Source organism: Tachypleus tridentatus, chromosome 11, assembly GCF_004210375.1.
Source record: "Tachypleus tridentatus isolate NWPU-2018 chromosome 11, ASM421037v1, whole genome shotgun sequence".
In the NCBI taxonomy this organism is placed as follows: domain Eukaryota; kingdom Metazoa; phylum Arthropoda; class Merostomata; order Xiphosura; family Limulidae; genus Tachypleus; species Tachypleus tridentatus.
Genome location: NC_134835.1, coordinates 78886835 through 78909510, shown reverse-complemented (window position 1 = coordinate 78909510; position 22676 = coordinate 78886835). Strand labels below are relative to the sequence as shown.

The following is a 22676-nucleotide window of genomic DNA, read 5'->3' as shown; positions in this document are numbered from 1 at the left end:
TTCGTGTCATACGGAATTTTAAAGGCTATCAATGTTTGGAAAACAGAGGAAAAGGTTTAATCCCTGTGTCACATTCTCGTTAAAATTGCCCGAGTATCTGCAGTCCTGTAGCTGCAAGTATCAAATGTGAATACATAGGGCACAGTGACCTTACTTAAGGTCGCCGCGAGAACGAGACAGCAATTTCATAATTAATCAAGACAAATTATCTTCATTCGTTATACCCCTATGTATGGCCGTTACTTAAGTAATTAAATACAAATGTAACTTTATCAAACCTCACTCATTTTAACTGTAAGGCCGAATTGTGCGTTTGTGTCCCTTAAGAGGAAAATAAGTTGGATAACTCCATCCATATGGGTAATAATAGGAGCTTTTTAGGTCTCAATTATAGTTAACAATTAACTCTATACTATATACATATTGCTGTATATAAACAAACCTATTCCATATAATTTGAAGTTGCCTCTTTTTATTACATTCTCGTTTTTGTATCAAAACACATGTACGGTATTTAAGACGTAAAATAGGATAAAATACAAACATAGAAAAATGTTACTGCTTATGTAGGTGAGGGTAATAATAATGTAGTTTTGGTATGTTTGAGTTTTTCGAAAGCATTTGACAATGTGATACATAGAAGGCTTGTAAGAAAAAAAAGTCTCGAAAGATGTGGGAAATAAGTTAGCAAGTTGGGTAGAAGAGTGGTGGGATAACAAAAGCAGAGCGTTGTTACGAAAGGAGTTCAGTCAAACTAGATTAATGTCACAAGTGAGCCACTTCAGGACTCACTCTTAGGACCTTTGCTCTTTTTGATCGACATCAATGACATAGATGAAGGAATAGTCAATAAATATTTAAATTTGCAGATGATATTAATGTCTTGGTTGTTGCTAAATGTAAAGAGGATGCTACTTCTTTATTGAGCAAAGCTAATAAATGGTAGGTTTTTTTTGAAATTATAATACACACATGATTATAATTCATAATTTGTATGGATATAATCTGATAAGTTTAGCCAGAACGAGCGAATTTTGAAGTGAGCTTCAGAGCTCGTAATAACAGAGATAGAGAAGAAATAATACGTTTTTGTAGATGGCTTCTATATCAACTACACCAGTTGTGTGTAGTTTTCACAAAAGATAGTGTTATTTAAAGCTCTAGACTCAGCTGTGGTAACCAATAGTGTATCGATTTTTTTTGTTCATTTTTCGGCTATTATGCTTGTGTGTGTGTTTTATTTTGAAACAAGCTGATTGTGTGCTGTTTATTTAGCGTTGAAATTCGTCGGCACCAAGCCACAGACATCTACTGTAAAGAAACCGTGCCATATACAAAACCTGATATTGGCTATCTAATAAAATTCTAAACTTTATAAAGCATTTTGTCTCAGACTTTACAAACGTTTTCCCACAAGAGATGTAAGACTAACAGGCCTATGAAAGCCAGACTTTCTCGAGCGTCCATTTTTAAATAGAAAATGTTGACAAAAATCTTCTCTTATAAGTATGTTTTATACAGTTCTTGAAAATATAATTACCGAAAATCTTGTTCCCAAATATCTAGCACTCGGCCTACATCTATCGTATGTTTCCACCTTGATGAAGACGTCTATCTCCTCTATCCATTCTGTGAATTCCTTCACATGCATATCACTATGTCCTCAGTTATTTGTTTTTATATACCGAACCATAACTATCGTTCACAAATTTAGCTCTGTAACTTATCAGACATTTAAACTTAAAGCTACCAATACTCGCACCTTTAAATGTTAGTCATAACGTTGAAGAGGTACATGCCAGTTACGTAATCCCTTTCAAGGACTTTGATTTGCGACTAATACGTTTACAAGGTACCTAACCTTATTCATTTGCACGTGACAGAAACTAAATATTTTGGGAAAAGCATTACGCACTCTTTATATATAATATCGCTATGAAGTGAAGGAGTTCACGCAAGTTCATTTTTTGCGATTCTTATCGAAGAATGCATTTTACTTTTACCCTTTGAGTTATTGATGATAAGCACTGATTGGCTGTACTGTATAACGATATAACAAATTGATAATTTGAGTCTATACACTCGATATATCCGTGAAGGAGATCATGTGCTCAAAAGTGAATTCTGTTACAAGCTTCAAATGATTTTGTTCTGTTTTGAATGTCGCGCAAAGCTTCACGACGTCTATCTGCGCTAGTAGACCCTAATTTAGCAGTGTAAGACAAGAGTGAAGGCAGCTACTCATCACCGTCAATTCTTGGGCTACACTTTTACCAACGAATAGTGGGATTGACCGTCACATTATAACGACACCACGGCTGAAAGAGCGAGCATATTTTGGGGATGATGGGGATTCGAACCCGTGACACTCGGATTACGAGTCGAGTGCCTAAACCACCTGGCCATGCCGAACCGCTCAGCTCCAAATGGACATACCCACAAGATCTCTTGATAGTCTACGTTTGGAGTATGATCAAATGAGTAAAATTATATACTTTTACGCGACAATCTTTTAATTTACTCAAAAAAAACAAACAACAAAAAAACGATAATAAAGAACCATAAAGGAGAACACGTGATTATGGCGACGTGTTATTATGAATATTTTATTATGTGAAAAAATAATGGATCAGTCAACTAATAAACATTTTCCAAAACATAAATGCTTTCTAATTAATTTCAATAAAGGTTTGATTGATTCTTAAATTTTTTTCCTTTGAAATTAAAATTTTCTGCTGGCGACATTCTACTTTTAGCGCCCCAACTTTGTTATATTTCCTTGGTTTACTAGAAAAGTAACACAAACTCAAAAGATTATGTATGTATACTTGAAAAGCTTTGCTTGTCGTCGATCATTTAGAAATTATTTTATGTTTAAGGTACGTATTCAGAGACATTTGCCCCAGCACACTGGCGACATCAAATCGAATACTGAAGAAAGCCTGGCCCAAAATTACAAGTTGATAATATAGTGTAACTGGCAATTATTGGCTTCGATGCTCTGTTGATAATGATTTCATAAAGTTAACTTAAATTTATAGAATTTGTCTAATAACCTGACATAAAGCGACTTGAAGGCATACAAAGGAGTATTTAACATTTTAAGAACCTTCGCCATTCTTTGTCAAAAGTGACGTGCTAGTTCGTTTACTCGTCAAAATAAACCAGTTTCTTGAAAATGAATAAGTCAACACTTATCCTTCAATTTTATAGTGAATTTTCTTTTCTTTCATTGAAATGTTGGACTTCTATGAACACTTCTCACCAGTAGCACAGCGGTAATTCACCGGACTTATAACGACAGAAACCCAATTTCTGTAATTATGGTGGGCAAAACGCATTACAATCCATAAAGTATTTTGTTCTTAACTACAAACAAACATAATCTATGAATTCTGTTTAGTCGAAATGTATCTCAGGTCGCTTATCATCACCAACGTGAATTTTTTCTGCAAATAGTATTTTGTGTTTGTCTATTTTAAATAAAAGAAACAACCATACAACTTATTTGTACCTACAATGTTGTTTAAAAATAAACAAAATACAGCACTAGGTGGCGCAGCCGTCAAGACAAACAGGCTTCCAATCGAGAGGTTTAAAATCTCAAATATAGTCTTTTACGTTTCATAAATGTGGTGAAATTAAAGGAAAAGTTTTATTGTATATAAATAAATGACTAGAAAAAATGTTCCATTATAGAGTTTGAAAGTTGTTTCGAGTATTTAAAAATTTTTTCAGACTAATTATATATTTTATTTTTACACCGTATTTATAACTACAAAGTGTTGTTACATAAGCCTTATATGAAGAGTATGGAGCATACTTACCTGGCGCTGAGAATGCCATGATCAACAAGGTGGCTTCTCCAGAGCGAGGCTCGCCCATTGCACTCTGGGTGGGTTGACCTCTGCCACTATCCCAAACTGGGACAGATGGAGCGTGTAATTTTTTGGTAGTGGGGACTGCGTTCGCGCTATCCCCTGTAGTAGAAATCGAAAAGAAGAATCCAATTTGTTATTAAAGAAATGAAGTCGTTACTAAATAATCATAAGTATTTAACCTCAAAATGTTCAATCGTACTCAATACTTCCTTTATGGGATGAATACATAATGCACAACAAATGAAACATTTCTGCTTTAGCTTAGAATGTTATTTGAAACAGTGAAGCTTACTACACTGGTATGGGAGTTAAAACCGTTCTTAAAATACAGTAGAGAGCGTAACGGTGGCATTGCAGTTAGGTTATTAATTGGTACAGGTATAAAGGTGTTCCTTTACATTGGCTGTATTTGTTGTATCAGTAGGACTTCTTTGATTTCTTATTTCTTTCCCAACCTGGTATGCTTATGTTGTGTTGGTTTCTCAATTTCGCGCAAAGCTACACCAGTAGGCTTAAGCAGTAAACTGAGGGCTTTTAACACTACAAGTTTGTTGCTCTTTGCCCTGTGGATGGAAGGCTCAGTGCAGATTTCTGGATATGTGAGTTTCCACCTAAAATTCGTGTCATACGGAATTTTAAAGGCTGTCAATGATTGGAAAACAGTGGAAGGTTTAATCCCTGTGTCACATTCTCGTTAAAATTGCCCGAGTATCTGCAGTCCTGTAGCTGCAAGTATCAAATGTGAATACATAGGGCACAGTGACCTTACTTAAGGTCGTCGCGAGAACGAGACAGCAATTTGATAATTAATCAAGACAAATTGTCTTCATTCGTTATACCCCTATGTATGGCCGTTACTTAAGTAATTAAATACAAATGTGACTTTATCAAACCTCACTCATTTTAACTGTAAGGCCGAATTGTGCGTTTGTGTCCCTTAAGAGGAAAATAAGTTGGATAACTCCATCCATATGGGTAATAATAGGAGCTTTTTTAGGTCTCAATTATAGTTAACAATTAACTCTATACTATATACATATTGCTGTATATAAACAAACCTATTCCATATAATTTGAAGTTGCCTCTTTTATTACATTCTGGGTTTTGTTTCAAAACACATGTACGGTATTTAAGACGTAAAATAGGATAAAATACAAACATAGAAAAATGTTACTGCTTATGTAGGTGAGGGTAATAATAATGTAGTTTTGGTATGTTTGAGTTTTTCGAAAGCATTTGACAATGTGATACATAGAAGGCTTGTAAGAAAAAAAAAGTCTCGAAAGATGTGGGAAATAAGTTAGCAAGTTGGGTAGAAGAGGGTGGGATAACAAAAGCAGAGCGTTGTTACGAAAGGAGTTCAGTCAAACTAGATTAATGTCACAAGTGGGCCACTTCAGGACTCACTCTTAGGACCTTTGCTCTTTTTGATCGACATCAATGATATAGATGAAGGAATAGTCAATAAATATTTAAATTTGCAGATGATATTAATGTCTTGGTTGTTGCTAAATGTAAAGAGGATGCTACTTCTTTATTGAGCAAAGCTAATAAATGGTAGGTTTTCTTTTGTAATTATAATACACACATGATTATAATTCATAATTTGTATGGATATAATCTGATAAGTTTAGCCAGAACGAGCGAATTTTGAAGTGAGCTTCAGAGCTCGTAATAACAGAGGTAGAGAAGAAATAATACGATTTTGTAGTTGGCTTCTATATCAACTAAACCAGTTGTGTGTAGTTTTCACAAAAGATAGTGTTATTTAAAGCTCTAGACTCAGCTGTGGTAACCAATAGTGTATCGATTTTTTTTGTTCATTTCTTGGCTTGTATGCTTGTGTGTGTGTTTTATTTTGAAACAAGCAGATTGTGTGCTGTTTATTTAGCGTTGAAATTCGTCGGCACCAAGCCACAGACATCTACTGTAAAGAATCCGTGCCATATACAAAACCTGATATTGGCTATCTAATAAAATTCTAAACTTTATAAAGCATTTTGTCTCAGACTTTCCAAACGTTTTCCCACAAGTGACGTAAGACTAATAGGCCTATGAAAGCCAGACTTTCTCGAGCGTCCATTTTTAAATAGAAAATGTTGACAAAAATCTTCTATTATAAGTATGTTTTATACAGTTCTTGAAAATATAATTACCGAAAATCTTGTTCCCAAATATCTAGCACTCGGCCTACATCTGTCGTATGTTTCCACCTTGATGAAGACGTCTATCTCCTCTATCCATTCTGTGAATTCCTTTACATGCATATCACTATGTCCTCAGTTATTTGTTTTATATACCGAACCATAACTATCGTTCACAAATTTAGCTCTGTAACTTATCAGACATTTAAATTTAAAGCTACCAATACTCGCACCTTTAAATGTTAGTCATACAGTTAAAGAGGTACATGCCAGTTACGTAATCCCTTTCAAGGACTTTGATTTGCGACTAATACGTTTACAAGGTACCTAACCTTATTCATTTGCACGTGACAGAAACTAAATATTTTGGGAAAAGCATTACGCACTCTTTATATATAATATCGCTATGAAGTGAAGGAGTTCACGCAAGTTCATTTTTAGCGATTCTTATCGAAGAATGCATTTTACTTTTACCCTTTGAGTTATTGATGATAAGCACTGATTGGCTGTAGTGTATAACGATATAACAAATTGATAATTTGAGTCTATACACTCGATATATCCGTGAAGGAGATCATGTGCTTAAAAGTGAATTCTATTACAAGCTTCAAATGATTTTGTTCTGTTTTGAATGTCGCGCAAAGCTTCACGACGTCTATCTGCGCTAGTAGTCCCTAATTTAGCAGTGTAAGACAAGAGTGAAGGCAGCTAGTCATCACCGTCAATTCTTGGGCTACACTTTTACCAACGAATAGTGGGATTGACCGTCACATTATAACGACCCCACGGCTGAAAGAGCGAGCATATTTTGGGGATGATGGGGATTCGAACCCGTGACCCTCGGATTACGAGTCGAGTGCCTAAACCACCTGGCCATGCCGAACCGCTCAGCTCCAAATGGACATACCCACAAGATCTCTTGATAGTCTACGTTTGGAGTATGATCAAATGAGTAAAATTATATACTTTTACGCGACAATCTTTTAATTTACTCAAAAAAAACAAACAACAAAAAAACGATAATAAAGAACCATAAAGGAGAACACGTGATTATGGCGACGTGTTATTATGAATATTTTATTATGTGAAAAATAATGGATCAGTCAACTAATAAACATTTTCCAAAACATAAATGCTTTCTAATTAATTTCAATAAAGGTTTGATTGATTCTTAAATTTTTTCCTTTGAAATTAAAATTTTCTGCTGGCGACATTCTACTTTTAGCGCCCCAACTTTGTTATATTTCCTTGGTTTACTAGAAAAGTAACACAAACTCAAAAGATTATGTATGTATACTTGAAAAGCTTTGCTTGTCGTCGATCATTTAGAAATTATTTTATGTTTAAGGTACGTATTCAGAGACATTTGCCCCAGCACACTGGCGACATCAAATCGAATACTGAAGAAAGCCTGGCCCAAAATTACAAGTTGATAATATAGTGTAACTGGCAATTATTGGCTTCGATGCTCTGTTGATAATGATTTCATAAAGTTAACTTAAATTTATAGAATTTGTCTAATAACCTGACATAAAGCGACTTGAAGGCATACAAAGGAGTATTTAACATTTTAAGAACCTTCGCCATTCTTTGTCAAAAGTGACGTGCTAGTTCGTTTACTCGTCAAAATAAACCAGTTTCTTGAAAATGAATAAGTCAACACTTATCCTTCAATTTTATAGTGAATTTTCTTTTCTTTCATTGAAATGTTGGACTTCTATGAACACTTCTCACCAGTAGCACAGCGGTAATTCACCGGACTTATAACGACAGAAACCCAATTTCTGTAATTGTGGTGGGCAAAACGCATTACAATCCATAAAGTATTTTGTTCTTAACTACAAACAAACATAATCTATGAATTCTGTTTAGTCGAAATGTATCTCAGGTCGCTTATCATCACCAACGTGAATTTTTTCTGCAAATAGTATTTTGTGTTTGTCTATTTTAAATAAAAGAAACAACCATACAACTTATTTGTACCTACAATGTTGTTTAAAATAAACAAAATACAGCACTAGGTGGCGCAGCCGTCAAGACAAAGAGGCTTCCAATCGAGAGGTTTAAAATCTCAAATATAGTCTTTTACGTTTCATAAATGTGGCGAAATTAAAGGAAAAGTTTTATTGTATATAAATAAATGACTAGAAAAAATGTTCCATTATAGAGTTTGAAAGTTGTTTCGAGTATTTAAAAATTTTTTCAGACTAATTATATATTTTATTTTTACACCGTATTTATAACTACAAAGTGTTGTTACATAAGCCTTATATGAAGAGTATGGAGCATACTTACCTGGCGCTGAGAATGCCATGATCAACAAGGTGGCTTCTCCAGAGCGAGGCTCGCCCATTGCACTCTGGGTGGGTTGACCTCTGCCACTATCCCAAACTGGGACAGATGGAGCGTGTAATTTTGGTAGTGGGGACTGCGTTCGCGCTATCCCCTGTAGTAGAAATCGAAAAGAAGAATCCAATTTGTTATTAAAGAAATGAAGTCGTTACTAAATAATCATAAGTATTTAACCTCAAAATGTTCAATCGTACTCAATACTTCCTTTATGGGATGAATACATAATGCACAACAAATGAAACATTTCTGCTTTAGCTTAGAATGTTATTTGAAACAGTGAAGCTTACTACACTGGTATGGGAGTTAAATCCGTTCTTAAAATACAGTAGAGAGCGTAACGGTGGCATTGCAGTTAGGTTATTAATTGGTACAGGTATAAAGGTGTTCCTTTACATTGGCTGTATTTGTTGTATCAGTAGGACTTCTTTGATTTCTTATTTCTTTCCCAACCTGGTATGCTTATGTTGTGTTGGTTTCTCAATTTCGCGCAAAGCTACACCAGTAGGCTTAAGCAGTAAACTGAGGGCTTTTAACACTACAAGTTTGTTGCTCTTTGCCCTGTGGATGGAAGGCTCAGTGCAGATTTCTGGATATGTGAGTTTCCACCTAAAATTCGTGTCATACGGAATTTTAAAGGCTGTCAATGATTGGAAAACAGTGGAAGGTTTAATCCCTGTGTCACATTCTCGTTAAAATTGCCCGAGTATCTGCAGTCCTGTAGCTGCAAGTATCAAATGTGAATACATAGGGCACAGTGACCTTACTTAAGGTCGTCGCGAGAACGAGACAGCAATTTGATAATTAATCAAGACAAATTATCTTCATTCGTTATACCCCTATGTATGGCCGTTACTTAAGTAATTAAATACAAATGTGACTTTATCAAACCTCACTCATTTTAACTGTAAGGCCGAATTGTGCGTTTGTGTCCCTTAAGAGGAAAATAAGTTGGATAACTCCATCCATATGGGTAATAATAGGAGCTTTTTAGGTCTCAATTATAGTTAACAATTAACTCTATACTATATACATATTGCTGTATATAAACAAACCTATTCCATATAATTTGAAGTTGCCTCTTTTATTACATTCTGGTTTTGTTTCAAAACACATGTACGGTATTTAAGACGCAAAATAGGATAAAATACAAACATAGAAAAATGTTACTGCTTATGTAGGTGAGGGTAATAATAATGTAGTTTTGGTATGTTTGAGTTTTTCGAAAGCATTTGACAATGTGATACATAGAAGGCTTGTAAGAAAAAAAAAAGTCTCGAAAGATGTGGGAAATAAGTTAGCAAGTTGGGTAGAAGAGGGTGGGATAACAAAAGCAGAGCGTTGTTACGAAAGGAGTTCAGTCAAACTAGATTAATGTCACAAGTGGGCCACTTCAGGACTCACTCTTAGGACCTTTGCTCTTTTTGATCGACATCAATGATATAGATGAAGGAATAGTCAATAAATATTTAAATTTGCAGATGATATTAATGTCTTGGTTGTTGCTAAATGTAAAGAGGATGCTACTTCTTTATTGAGCAAAGCTAATAAATGGTAGGTTTTCTTTTGTAATTATAATACACACATGATTATAATTCATAATTTGTATGGATATAATCTGATAAGTTTAGCCAGAACGAGCGAATTTTGAAGTGAGCTTCAGAGCTCGTAATAACAGAGGTAGAGAAGAAATAATACGATTTTGTAGTTGGCTTCTATATCAACTAAACCAGTTGTGTGTAGTTTTCACAAAAGATAGTGTTATTTAAAGCTCTAGACTCAGCTGTGGTAACCAATAGTGTATCGATTTTTTTTGTTCATTTCTTGGCTTGTATGCTTGTGTGTGTGTTTTATTTTGAAACAAGCAGATTGTGTGCTGTTTATTTAGCGTTGAAATTCGTCGGCACCAAGCCACAGACATCTACTGTAAAGAATCCGTGCCATATACAAAACCTGATATTGGCTATCTAATAAAATTCTAAACTTTATAAAGCATTTTGTCTCAGACTTTCCAAACGTTTTCCCACAAGTGACGTAAGACTAATAGGCCTATGAAAGCCAGACTTTCTCGAGCGTCCATTTTTAACTGGAAAATGTTGACAAAAATCTTCTATTATAAGTATGTTTTATACAGTTCTTGAAAATATAATTACCGAAAATCTTGTTCCCAAATATCTAGCACTCGGCCTACATCTGTCGTATGTTTCCACCTTGATGAAGACGTCTATCTCCTCTATCCATTCTGTGAATTCCTTTACATGCATATCACTATGTCCTCAGTTATTTGTTTTATATACCGAACCATAACTATCGTTCACAAATTTAGCTCTGTAACTTATCAGACATTTAAATTTAAAGCTACCAATACTCGCACCTTTAAATGTTAGTCATACAGTTAAAGAGGTACATGCCAGTTACGTAATCCCTTTCAAGGACTTTGATTTGCGACTAATACGTTTACAAGGTACCTAACCTTATTCATTTGCACGTGACAGAAACTAAATATTTTGGGAAAAGCATTACGCACTCTTTATATATAATATCGCTATGAAGTGAAGGAGTTCACGCAAGTTCATTTTTAGCGATTCTTATCGAAGAATGCATTTTACTTTTACCCTTTGAGTTATTGATGATAAGCACTGATTGGCTGTAGTGTATAACGATATAACAAATTGATAATTTGAGTCTATACACTCGATATATCCGTGAAGGAGATCATGTGCTTAAAAGTGAATTCTATTACAAGCTTCAAATGATTTTGTTCTGTTTTGAATGTCGCGCAAAGCTTCACGACGTCTATCTGCGCTAGTAGTCCCTAATTTAGCAGCGTAAGACAAGAGTGAAGGCAGCTAGTCATCACCGTCAATTCTTGGGCTACACTTTTACCAACGAATAGTGGGATTGACCGTCACATTATAACGACCCCACGGCTGAAAGAGCGAGCATATTTTGGGGATGATGGGGATTCGAACCCGTGACCCTCGGATTACGAGTCGAGTGCCTAAACCACCTGGCCATGCCGAACCGCTCAGCTCCAAATGGACATACCCACAAGATCTCTTGATAGTCTACGTTTGGAGTATGATCAAATGAGTAAAATTATATACTTTTACGCGACAATCTTTTAATTTACTCAAAAAAAACAAACAACAAAAAACGATAATAAAGAACCATAAAGGAGAACACGTGATTATGGCGACGTGTTATTATGAATATTTTATTATGTGAAAAAATAATGGATCAGTCAACTAATAAACATTTTCCAAAACATAAATGCTTTCTAATTAATTTCAATAAAGGTTTGATTGATTCTTAAATTTTTTTCCTTTGAAATTAAAATTTTCTGCTGGCGACATTCTACTTTTAGCGCCCCAACTTTGTTATATTTCCTTGGTTTACTAGAAAAAGTAACACAAACTCAAAAGATTATGTATGTATACTTGAAAAGCTTTGCTTGTCGTCGATCATTTAGAAATTATTTTATGTTTAAGGTACGTATTCAGAGACATTTGCCCCAGCACACTGGCGACATCAAATCGAATACTGAAGAAAGCCTGGCCCAAAATTACAAGTTGATAATATAGTGTAACTGGCAATTATTGGCTTCGATGCTCTGTTGATAATGATTTCATAAAGTTAACTTAAATTTATAGAATTTGTCTAATAACCTGACATAAAGCGACTTGAAGGCATACAAAGGAGTATTTAACATTTTAAGAACCTTCGCCATTCTTTGTCAAAAGTGACGTGCTAGTTCGTTTACTCGTCAAAATAAACCAGTTTCTTGAAAATGAATAAGTCAACACTTATCCTTCAATTTTATAGTGAATTTTCTTTTCTTTCATTGAAATGTTGGACTTCTATGAACACTTCTCACCAGTAGCACAGCGGTAATTCACCGGACTTATAACGACAGAAACCCAATTTCTGTAATTGTGGTGGGCAAAACGCATTACAATCCATAAAGTATTTTGTTCTTAACTACAAACAAACATAATCTATGAATTCTGTTTAGTCGAAATGTATCTCAGGTCGCTTATCATCACCAACGTGAATTTTTTCTGCAAATAGTATTTTGTGTTTGTCTATTTTAAATAAAAGAAACAACCATACAACTTATTTGTACCTACAATGTTGTTTAAAATAAACAAAATACAGCACTAGGTGGCGCAGCCGTCAAGACAAAGAGGCTTCCAATCGAGAGGTTTAAAATCTCAAATATAGTCTTTTACGTTTCATAAATGTGGCGAAATTAAAGGAAAAGTTTTATTGTATATAAATAAATGACTAGAAAAAATGTTCCATTATAGAGTTTGAAAGTTGTTTCGAGTATTTAAAAATTTTTTCAGACTAATTATATATTTTATTTTTACACCGTATTTATAACTACAAAGTGTTGTTACATAAGCCTTATATGAAGAGTATGGAGCATACTTACCTGGCGCTGAGAATGCCATGATCAACAAGGTGGCTTCTCCAGAGCGAGGCTCGCCCATTGCACTCTGGGTGGGTTGACCTCTGCCACTATCCCAAACTGGGACAGATGGAGCGTGTAATTTTTTGGTAGTGGGGACTGCGTTCGCGCTATCCCCTGTAGTAGAAATCGAAAAGAAGAATCCAATTTGTTATTAAAGAAATGAAGTCGTTACTAAATAATCATAAGTATTTAACCTCAAAATGTTCAATCGTACTCAATACTTCCTTTATGGGATGAATACATAATGCACAACAAATGAAACATTTCTGCTTTAGCTTAGAATGTTATTTGAAACAGTGAAGCTTACTACACTGGTATGGGAGTTAAATCCGTTCTTAAAATACAGTAGAGAGCGTAACGGTGGCATTGCAGTTAGGTTATTAATTGGTACAGGTATAAAGGTGTTCCTTTACATTGGCTGTATTTGTTGTATCAGTAGGACTTCTTTGATTTCTTATTTCTTTCCCAACCTGGTATGCTTATGTTGTGTTGGTTTCTCAATTTCGCGCAAAGCTACACCAGTAGGCTTAAGCAGTAAACTGAGGGCTTTTAACACTACAAGTTTGTTGCTCTTTGCCCTGTGGATGGAAGGCTCAGTGCAGATTTCTGGATATGTGAGTTTCCACCTAAAATTCGTGTCATACGGAATTTTAAAGGCTGTCAATGATTGGAAAACAGTGGAAGGTTTAATCCCTGTGTCACATTCTCGTTAAAATTGCCCGAGTATCTGCAGTCCTGTAGCTGCAAGTATCAAATGTGAATACATAGGGCACAGTGACCTTACTTAAGGTCGTCGCGAGAACGAGACAGCAATTTGATAATTAATCAAGACAAATTATCTTCATTCGTTATACCCTATGTATGGCCGTTACTTAAGTAATTAAATACAAATGTGACTTTATCAAACCTCACTCATTTTAACTGTAAGGCCGAATTGTCGTTTGTGTCCCTTAAGAGGAAAATAAGTTGGATAACTCCATCCATATGGGTAATAATAGGAGCTTTTTAGGTCTCAATTATAGTTAACAATTAACTCTATACTATATACATATTGCTGTATATAAACAAACCTATTCCATATAATTTGAAGTTGCCTCTTTTTATTACATTCTGGTTTTTGTTTCAAAACACATGTACGGTATTTAAGACGCAAAATAGGATAAAATACAAACATAGAAAAATGTTACTGCTTATGTAGGTGAGGGTAATAATAATGTAGTTTTGGTATGTTTGAGTTTTCGAAAGCATTTGACAATGTGATACATAGAAGGCTTGTAAGAAAAAAAAAAGTCTCGAAAGATGTGGGAAATAAGTTAGCAAGTTGGGTAGAAGAGGGGTGGGATAACAAAAGCAGAGCGTTGTTACGAAAGGAGTTCAGTCAAACTAGATTAATGTCACAAGTGGGCCACTTCAGGACTCACTCTTAGGACCTTTGCTCTTTTTGATCGACATCAATGATATAGATGAAGGAATAGTCAATAAATATTTAAATTTGCAGATGATATTAATGTCTTGGTTGTTGCTAAATGTAAAGAGGATGCTACTTCTTTATTGAGCAAAGCTAATAAATGGTAGGTTTTCTTTTGTAATTATAATACACACATGATTATAATTCATAATTTGTATGGATATAATCTGATAAGTTTAGCCAGAACGAGCGAATTTTGAAGTGAGCTTCAGAGCTCGTAATAACAGAGGTAGAGAAGAAATAATACGATTTTGTAGTTGGCTTCTATATCAACTAAACCAGTTGTGTGTAGTTTTCACAAAAGATAGTGTTATTTAAAGCTCTAGACTCAGCTGTGGTAACCAATAGTGTATCGATTTTTTTTGTTCATTTCTTGGCTTGTATGCTTGTGTGTGTGTTTTATTTTGAAACAAGCAGATTGTGTGCTGTTTATTTAGCGTTGAAATTCGTCGGCACCAAGCCACAGACATCTACTGTAAAGAATCCGTGCCATATACAAAACCTGATATTGGCTATCTAATAAAATTCTAAACTTTATAAAGCATTTTGTCTCAGACTTTCCAAACGTTTTCCCACAAGTGACGTAAGACTAATAGGCCTATGAAAGCCAGACTTTCTCGAGCGTCCATTTTTAACTGGAAAATGTTGACAAAAATCTTCTATTATAAGTATGTTTTATACAGTTCTTGAAAATATAATTACCGAAAATCTTGTTCCCAAATATCTAGCACTCGGCCTACATCTGTCGTATGTTTCCACCTTGATGAAGACGTCTATCTCCTCTATCCATTCTGTGAATTCCTTTACATGCATATCACTATGTCCTCAGTTATTTGTTTTATATACCGAACCATAACTATCGTTCACAAATTTAGCTCTGTAACTTATCAGACATTTAAATTTAAAGCTACCAATACTCGCACCTTTAAATGTTAGTCATACAGTTAAAGAGGTACATGCCAGTTACGTAATCCCTTTCAAGGACTTTGATTTGCGACTAATACGTTTACAAGGTACCTAACCTTATTCATTTGCACGTGACAGAAACTAAATATTTTGGGAAAAGCATTACGCACTCTTTATATATAATATCGCTATGAAGTGAAGGAGTTCACGCAAGTTCATTTTTAGCGATTCTTATCGAAGAATGCATTTTACTTTTACCCTTTGAGTTATTGATGATAAGCACTGATTGGCTGTAGTGTATAACGATATAACAAATTGATAATTTGAGTCTATACACTCGATATATCCGTGAAGGAGATCATGTGCTTAAAAGTGAATTCTATTACAAGCTTCAAATGATTTTGTTCTGTTTTGAATGTCGCGCAAAGCTTCACGACGTCTATCTGCGCTAGTAGTCCCTAATTTAGCAGCGTAAGACAAGAGTGAAGGCAGCTAGTCATCACCGTCAATTCTTGGGCTACACTTTTACCAACGAATAGTGGGATTGACCGTCACATTATAACGACCCCACGGCTGAAAGAGCGAGCATATTTTGGGGATGATGGGGATTCGAACCCGTGACCCTCGGATTACGAGTCGAGTGCCTAAACCACCTGGCCATGCCGAACCGCTCAGCTCCAAATGGACATACCCACAAGATCTCTTGATAGTCTACGTTTGGAGTATGATCAAATGAGTAAAATTATATACTTTTACGCGACAATCTTTTAATTTACTAAAAAACAAACAACAAAAAACGATAATAAAGAACCATAAAGGAGAACACGTGATTATGGCGACGTGTTATTATGAATATTTTATTATGTGAAAAAATAATGGATCAGTCAACTAATAAACATTTTCCAAAACATAAATGCTTTCTAATTAATTTCAATAAAGGTTTGATTGATTCTTAAATTTTTTCCTTTGAAATTAAAATTTTCTGCTGGCGACATTCTACTTTTAGCGCCCCAACTTTGTTATATTTCCTTGGTTTACTAGAAAAGTAACACAAACTCAAAAGATTATGTATGTATACTTGAAAAGCTTTGCTTGTCGTCGATCATTTAGAAATTATTTTATGTTTAAGGTACGTATTCAGAGACATTTGCCCCAGCACACTGGCGACATCAAATCGAATACTGAAGAAAGCCTGGCCCAAAATTACAAGTTGATAATATAGTGTAACTGGCAATTATTGGCTTCGATGCTCTGTTGATAATGATTTCATAAAGTTAACTTAAATTTATAGAATTTGTCTAATAACCTGACATAAAGCGACTTGAAGGCATACAAAGGAGTATTTAACATTTTAAGAACCTTCGCCATTCTTTGTCAAAAGTGACGTGCTAGTTCGTTTACTCGTCAAAATAAACCAGTTTCTTGAAAATGAATAAGTCAACACTTATCCTTCAATTTTATAGTGAATTTTCTTTTCTTTCATTGAAATGTTGGACTTCTATGAACACTTCTCACCAGTAGCACAGCGGTAATTCACCGGACTTATAACGACAGAAACCCAATTTCTGTAATTGTGGTGGGCAAAACGCATTACAATCCATAAAGTATTTTGTTCTTAACTACAAACAAACATAATCTATGAATTCTGTTTAGTCGAAATGTATCTCAGGTCGCTTATCATCACCAACGTGAATTTTTTCTGCAAATAGTATTTTGTGTTTGTCTATTTTAAATAAAAGAAACAACCATACAACTTATTTGTACCTACAATGTTGTTTAAAATAAACAAAATACAGCACTAGGTGGCGCAGCCGTCAAGACAAAGAGGCTTCCAATCGAGAGGTTTAAAATCTCAAATATAGTCTTTTACGTTTCATAAATGTGGCGAAATTAAAGGAAAAGTTTTATTGTATATAAATAAATGACTAGAAAAAAATGTTCCATTATAGAGTTTGAAAGTTGTTTCGAGTATTTAAAAATTTTTTCAGACTAATTATATATTTTATTTTTACACCGTATTTATAACTACAAAGTGTTGTTACATAAGCCTTATATGAAGAGTATGGAGCATACTTACCTGGCGCTGAGAATGCCATGATCAACAAGGTGGCTTCTCCAGAGCGAGGCTCGCCCATTGCACTCTGGGTGGGTTGACCTCTGCCACTATCCCAAACTGGGACAGATGGAGCGTGTAATTTTTTGGTAGTGGGGACTGCGTTCGCGCTATCCCCTGTAGTAGAAATCGAAAAGAAGAATCCAATTTGTTATTAAAGAAATGAAGTCGTTACTAAATAATCATAAGTATTTAACCTCAAAATGTTCAATCGTACTCAATACTTCCTTTATGGGATGAATACATAATGCACAACAAATGAAACATTTCTGCTTTAGCTTAGAATGTTATTTGAAACAGTGAAGCTTACTACACTGGTATGGGAGTTAAATCCGTTCTTAAAATACAGTAGAGAGCGTAACGGTGGCATTGCAGTTAGGTTATTAATTGGTACAGGTATAAAGGTGTTCCTTTACATTGGCTGTATTTGTTGTATCAGTAGGACTTCTTTGATTTCTTATTTCTTTCCCAACCTGGTATGCTTATGTTGTGTTGGTTTCTCAATTTCGCGCAAAGCTACACCAGTAGGCTTAAGCAGTAAACTGAGGGCTTTTAACACTACAAGTTTGTTGCTCTTTGCCCTGTGGATGGAAGGCTCAGTGCAGATTTCTGGATATGTGAGTTTCCACCTAAAATTCGTGTCATACGGAATTTTAAAGGCTGTCAATGATTGGAAAACAGTGGAAGGTTTAATCCCTGTGTCACATTCTCGTTAAAATTGCCCGAGTATCTGCAGTCCTGTAGCTGCAAGTATCAAATGTGAATACATAGGGCACAGTGACCTTACTTAAGGTCGTCGCGAGAACGAGACAGCAATTTGATAATTAATCAAGACAAATTATCTTCATTCGTTATACCCCTATGTATGGCCGTTACTTAAGTAATTAAATACAAATGTGACTTTATCAAACCTCACTCATTTTAACTGTAAGGCCGAATTGTGCGTTTGTGTCCCTTAAGAGGAAAATAAGTTGGATAACTCCATCCATATGGGTAATAATAGGAGCTTTTTAGGTCTCAATTATAGTTAACAATTAACTCTATACTATATACATATTGCTGTATATAAACAAACCTATTCCATATAATTTGAAGTTGCCTCTTTTTATTACATTCTGGTTTTTGTTTCAAAACACATGTACGGTATTTAAGACGCAAAATAGGATAAAATACAAACATAGAAAAATGTTACTGCTTATGTAGGTGAGGGTAATAATAATGTAGTTTTGGTATGTTTGAGTTTTCGAAAGCATTTGACAATGTGATACATAGAAGGCTTGTAAGAAAAAAAAAAGTCTCGAAAGATGTGGGAAATAAGTTAGCAAGTTGGGTAGAAGAGGGGTGGGATAACAAAAGCAGAGCGTTGTTACGAAAGGAGTTCAGTCAAACTAGATTAATGTCACAAGTGGGCCACTTCAGGACTCACTCTTAGGACCTTTGCTCTTTTTGATCGACATCAATGATATAGATGAAGGAATAGTCAATAAATATTTAAATTTGCAGATGATATTAATGTCTTGGTTGTTGCTAAATGTAAAGAGGATGCTACTTCTTTATTGAGCAAAGCTAATAAATGGTAGGTTTTCTTTTGTAATTATAATACACACATGATTATAATTCATAATTTGTATGGATATAATCTGATAAGTTTAGCCAGAACGAGCGAATTTTGAAGTGAGCTTCAGAGCTCGTAATAACAGAGGTAGAGAAGAAATAATACGATTTTGTAGTTGGCTTCTATATCAACTAAACCAGTTGTGTGTAGTTTTCACAAAAGATAGTGTTATTTAAAGCTCTAGACTCAGCTGTGGTAACCAATAGTGTATCGATTTTTTTTGTTCATTTCTTGGCTTGTATGCTTGTGTGTGTGTTTTATTTTGAAACAAGCAGATTGTGTGCTGTTTATTTAGCGTTGAAATTCGTCGGCACCAAGCCACAGACATCTACTGTAAAGAATCCGTGCCATATACAAAACCTGATATTGGCTATCTAATAAAATTCTAAACTTTATAAAGCATTTTGTCTCAGACTTTCCAAACGTTTTCCCACAAGTGACGTAAGACTAATAGGCCTATGAAAGCCAGACTTTCTCGAGCGTCCATTTTTAAATAGAAAATGTTGACAAAAATCTTCTATTATAAGTATGTTTTATACAGTTCTTGAAAATATAATTACCGAAAATCTTGTTCCCAAATATCTAGCACTCGGCCTACATCTGTCGTATGTTTCCACCTTGATGAAGACGTCTATCTCCTCTATCCATTCTGTGAATTCCTTTACATGCATATCACTATGTCCTCAGTTATTTGTTTTATATACCGAACCATAACTATCGTTCACAAATTTAGCTCTGTAACTTATCAGACATTTAAATTTAAAGCTACCAATACTCGCACCTTTAAATGTTAGTCATACAGTTAAAGAGGTACATGCCAGTTACGTAATCCCTTTCAAGGACTTTGATTTGCGACTAATACGTTTACAAGGTACCTAACCTTATTCATTTGCACGTGACAGAAACTAAATATTTTGGGAAAAGCATTACGCACTCTTTATATATAATATCGCTATGAAGTGAAGGAGTTCACGCAAGTTCATTTTTAGCGATTCTTATCGAAGAATGCATTTTACTTTTACCCTTTGAGTTATTGATGATAAGCACTGATTGGCTGTAGTGTATAACGATATAACAAATTGATAATTTGAGTCTATACACTCGATATATCCGTGAAGGAGATCATGTGCTTAAAAGTGAATTCTATTACAAGCTTCAAATGATTTTGTTCTGTTTTGAATGTCGCGCAAAGCTTCACGACGTCTATCTGCGCTAGTAGTCCCTAATTTAGCAGCGTAAGACAAGAGTGAAGGCAGCTAGTCATCACCGTCAATTCTTGGGCTACACTTTTACCAACGAATAGTGGGATTGACCGTCACATTATAACGACCCCACGGCTGAAAGAGCGAGCATATTTTGGGGATGATGGGGATTCGAACCCGTGACCCTCGGATTACGAGTCGAGTGCCTAAACCACCTGGCCATGCCGAACCGCTCAGCTCCAAATGGACATACCCACAAGATCTCTTGATAGTCTACGTTTGGAGTATGATCAAATGAGTAAAATTATATACTTTTACGCGACAATCTTTTAATTTACTCAAAAAAACAAACAACAAAAAACGATAATAAAGAACCATAAAGGAGAACACGTGATTATGGCGACGTGTTATTATGAATATTTTATTATGTGAAAAAATAATGGATCAGTCAACTAATAAACATTTTCCAAAACATAAATGCTTTCTAATTAATTTCAATAAAGGTTTGATTGATTCTTAAATTTTTTCCTTTGAAATTAAAATTTTCTGCTGGCGACATTCTACTTTTAGCGCCCCAACTTTGTTATATTTCCTTGGTTTACTAGAAAAGTAACACAAACTCAAAAGATTATGTATGTATACTTGAAAAGCTTTGCTTGTCGTCGATCATTTAGAAATTATTTTATGTTTAAGGTACGTATTCAGAGACATTTGCCCCAGCACACTGGCGACATCAAATCGAATACTGAAGAAAGCCTGGCCCAAAATTACAAGTTGATAATATAGTGTAACTGGCAATTATTGGCTTCGATGCTCTGTTGATAATGATTTCATAAAGTTAACTTAAATTTATAGAATTTGTCTAATAACCTGACATAAAGCGACTTGAAGGCATACAAAGGAGTATTTAACATTTTAAGAACCTTCGCCATTCTTTGTCAAAAGTGACGTGCTAGTTCGTTTACTCGTCAAAATAAACCAGTTTCTTGAAAATGAATAAGTCAACACTTATCCTTCAATTTTATAGTGAATTTTCTTTTCTTTCATTGAAATGTTGGACTTCTATGAACACTTCTCACCAGTAGCACAGCGGTAATTCACCGGACTTATAACGACAGAAACCCAATTTCTGTAATTGTGGTGGGCAAAACGCATTACAATCCATAAAGTATTTTGTTCTTAACTACAAACAAACATAATCTATGAATTCTGTTTAGTCGAAATGTATCTCAGGTCGCTTATCATCACCAACGTGAATTTTTTCTGCAAATAGTATTTTGTGTTTGTCTATTTTAAATAAAAGAAACAACCATACAACTTATTTGTACCTACAATGTTGTTTAAAATAAACAAAATACAGCACTAGGTGGCGCAGCCGTCAAGACAAAGAGGCTTCCAATCGAGAGGTTTAAAATCTCAAATATAGTCTTTTACGTTTCATAAATGTGGCGAAATTAAAGGAAAAGTTTTATTGTATATAAATAAATGACTAGAAAAAATGTTCCATTATAGAGTTTGAAAGTTGTTTCGAGTATTTAAAAATTTTTCAGACTAATTATATATTTTATTTTTACACCGTATTTATAACTACAAAGTGTTGTTACATAAGCCTTATATGAAGAGTATGGAGCATACTTACCTGGCGCTGAGAATGCCATGATCAACAAGGTGGCTTCTCCAGAGCGAGGCTCGCCCATTGCACTCTGGGTGGGTTGACCTCTGCCACTATCCCAAACTGGGACAGATGGAGCGTGTAATTTTTTGGTAGTGGGGACTGCGTTCGCGCTATCCCCTGTAGTAGAAATCGAAAAGAAGAATCCAATTTGTTATTAAAGAAATGAAGTCGTTACTAAATAATCATAAGTATTTAACCTCAAAATGTTCAATCGTACTCAATACTTCCTTTATGGGATGAATACATAATGCACAACAAATGAAACATTTCTGCTTTAGCTTAGAATGTTATTTGAAACAGTGAAGCTTACTACACTGGTATGGGAGTTAAATCCGTTCTTAAAATACAGTAGAGAGCGTAACGGTGGCATTGCAGTTAGGTTATTAATTGGTACAGGTATAAAGGTGTTCCTTTACATTGGCTGTATTTGTTGTATCAGTAGGACTTCTTTGATTTCTTATTTCTTTCCCAACCTGGTATGCTTATGTTGTGTTGGTTTCTCAATTTCGCGCAAAGCTACACCAGTAGGCTTAAGCAGTAAACTGAGGGCTTTTAACACTACAAGTTTGTTGCTCTTTGCCCTGTGGATGGAAGGCTCAGTGCAGATTTCTGGATATGTGAGTTTCCACCTAAAATTCGTGTCATACGGAATTTTAAAGGCTGTCAATGATTGGAAAACAGTGGAAGGTTTAATCCCTGTGTCACATTCTCGTTAAAATTGCCCGAGTATCTGCAGTCCTGTAGCTGCAAGTATCAAATGTGAATACATAGGGCACAGTGACCTTACTTAAGGTCGTCGCGAGAACGAGACAGCAATTTGATAATTAATCAAGACAAATTATCTTC

The 22676-nt window shown here is 34.9% G+C and overlaps 5 non-coding genes across 5 annotated transcripts; all 5 read left to right on the top strand.

The window, feature by feature from the left end:
• Positions 1-3819: 3819 nt before the first annotated feature.
• LOC143232914 (U1 spliceosomal RNA) lies at positions 3820-3983 on the top strand. Its single transcript, XR_013017874.1, has one exon. It is a non-coding gene; the product is annotated as a U1 spliceosomal RNA (small nuclear RNA).
• Positions 3984-8312: 4329 nt separating this feature from the next.
• Positions 8313-8474, top strand: LOC143232920 (U1 spliceosomal RNA). The gene has a single exon (XR_013017880.1). It is a non-coding gene; the product is annotated as a U1 spliceosomal RNA (small nuclear RNA).
• Positions 8475-12804: 4330 nt separating this feature from the next.
• Positions 12805-12968, top strand: LOC143232913 (U1 spliceosomal RNA). The gene has a single exon (XR_013017873.1). It is a non-coding gene; the product is annotated as a U1 spliceosomal RNA (small nuclear RNA).
• Positions 12969-17294: 4326 nt separating this feature from the next.
• On the top strand, positions 17295-17458 carry LOC143232912 (U1 spliceosomal RNA). The gene has a single exon (XR_013017872.1). It is a non-coding gene; the product is annotated as a U1 spliceosomal RNA (small nuclear RNA).
• Positions 17459-21786: 4328 nt separating this feature from the next.
• LOC143232911 (U1 spliceosomal RNA) lies at positions 21787-21950 on the top strand. The gene has a single exon (XR_013017871.1). It is a non-coding gene; the product is annotated as a U1 spliceosomal RNA (small nuclear RNA).
• The last annotated feature ends 726 nt before the right edge of the window (positions 21951-22676 follow it).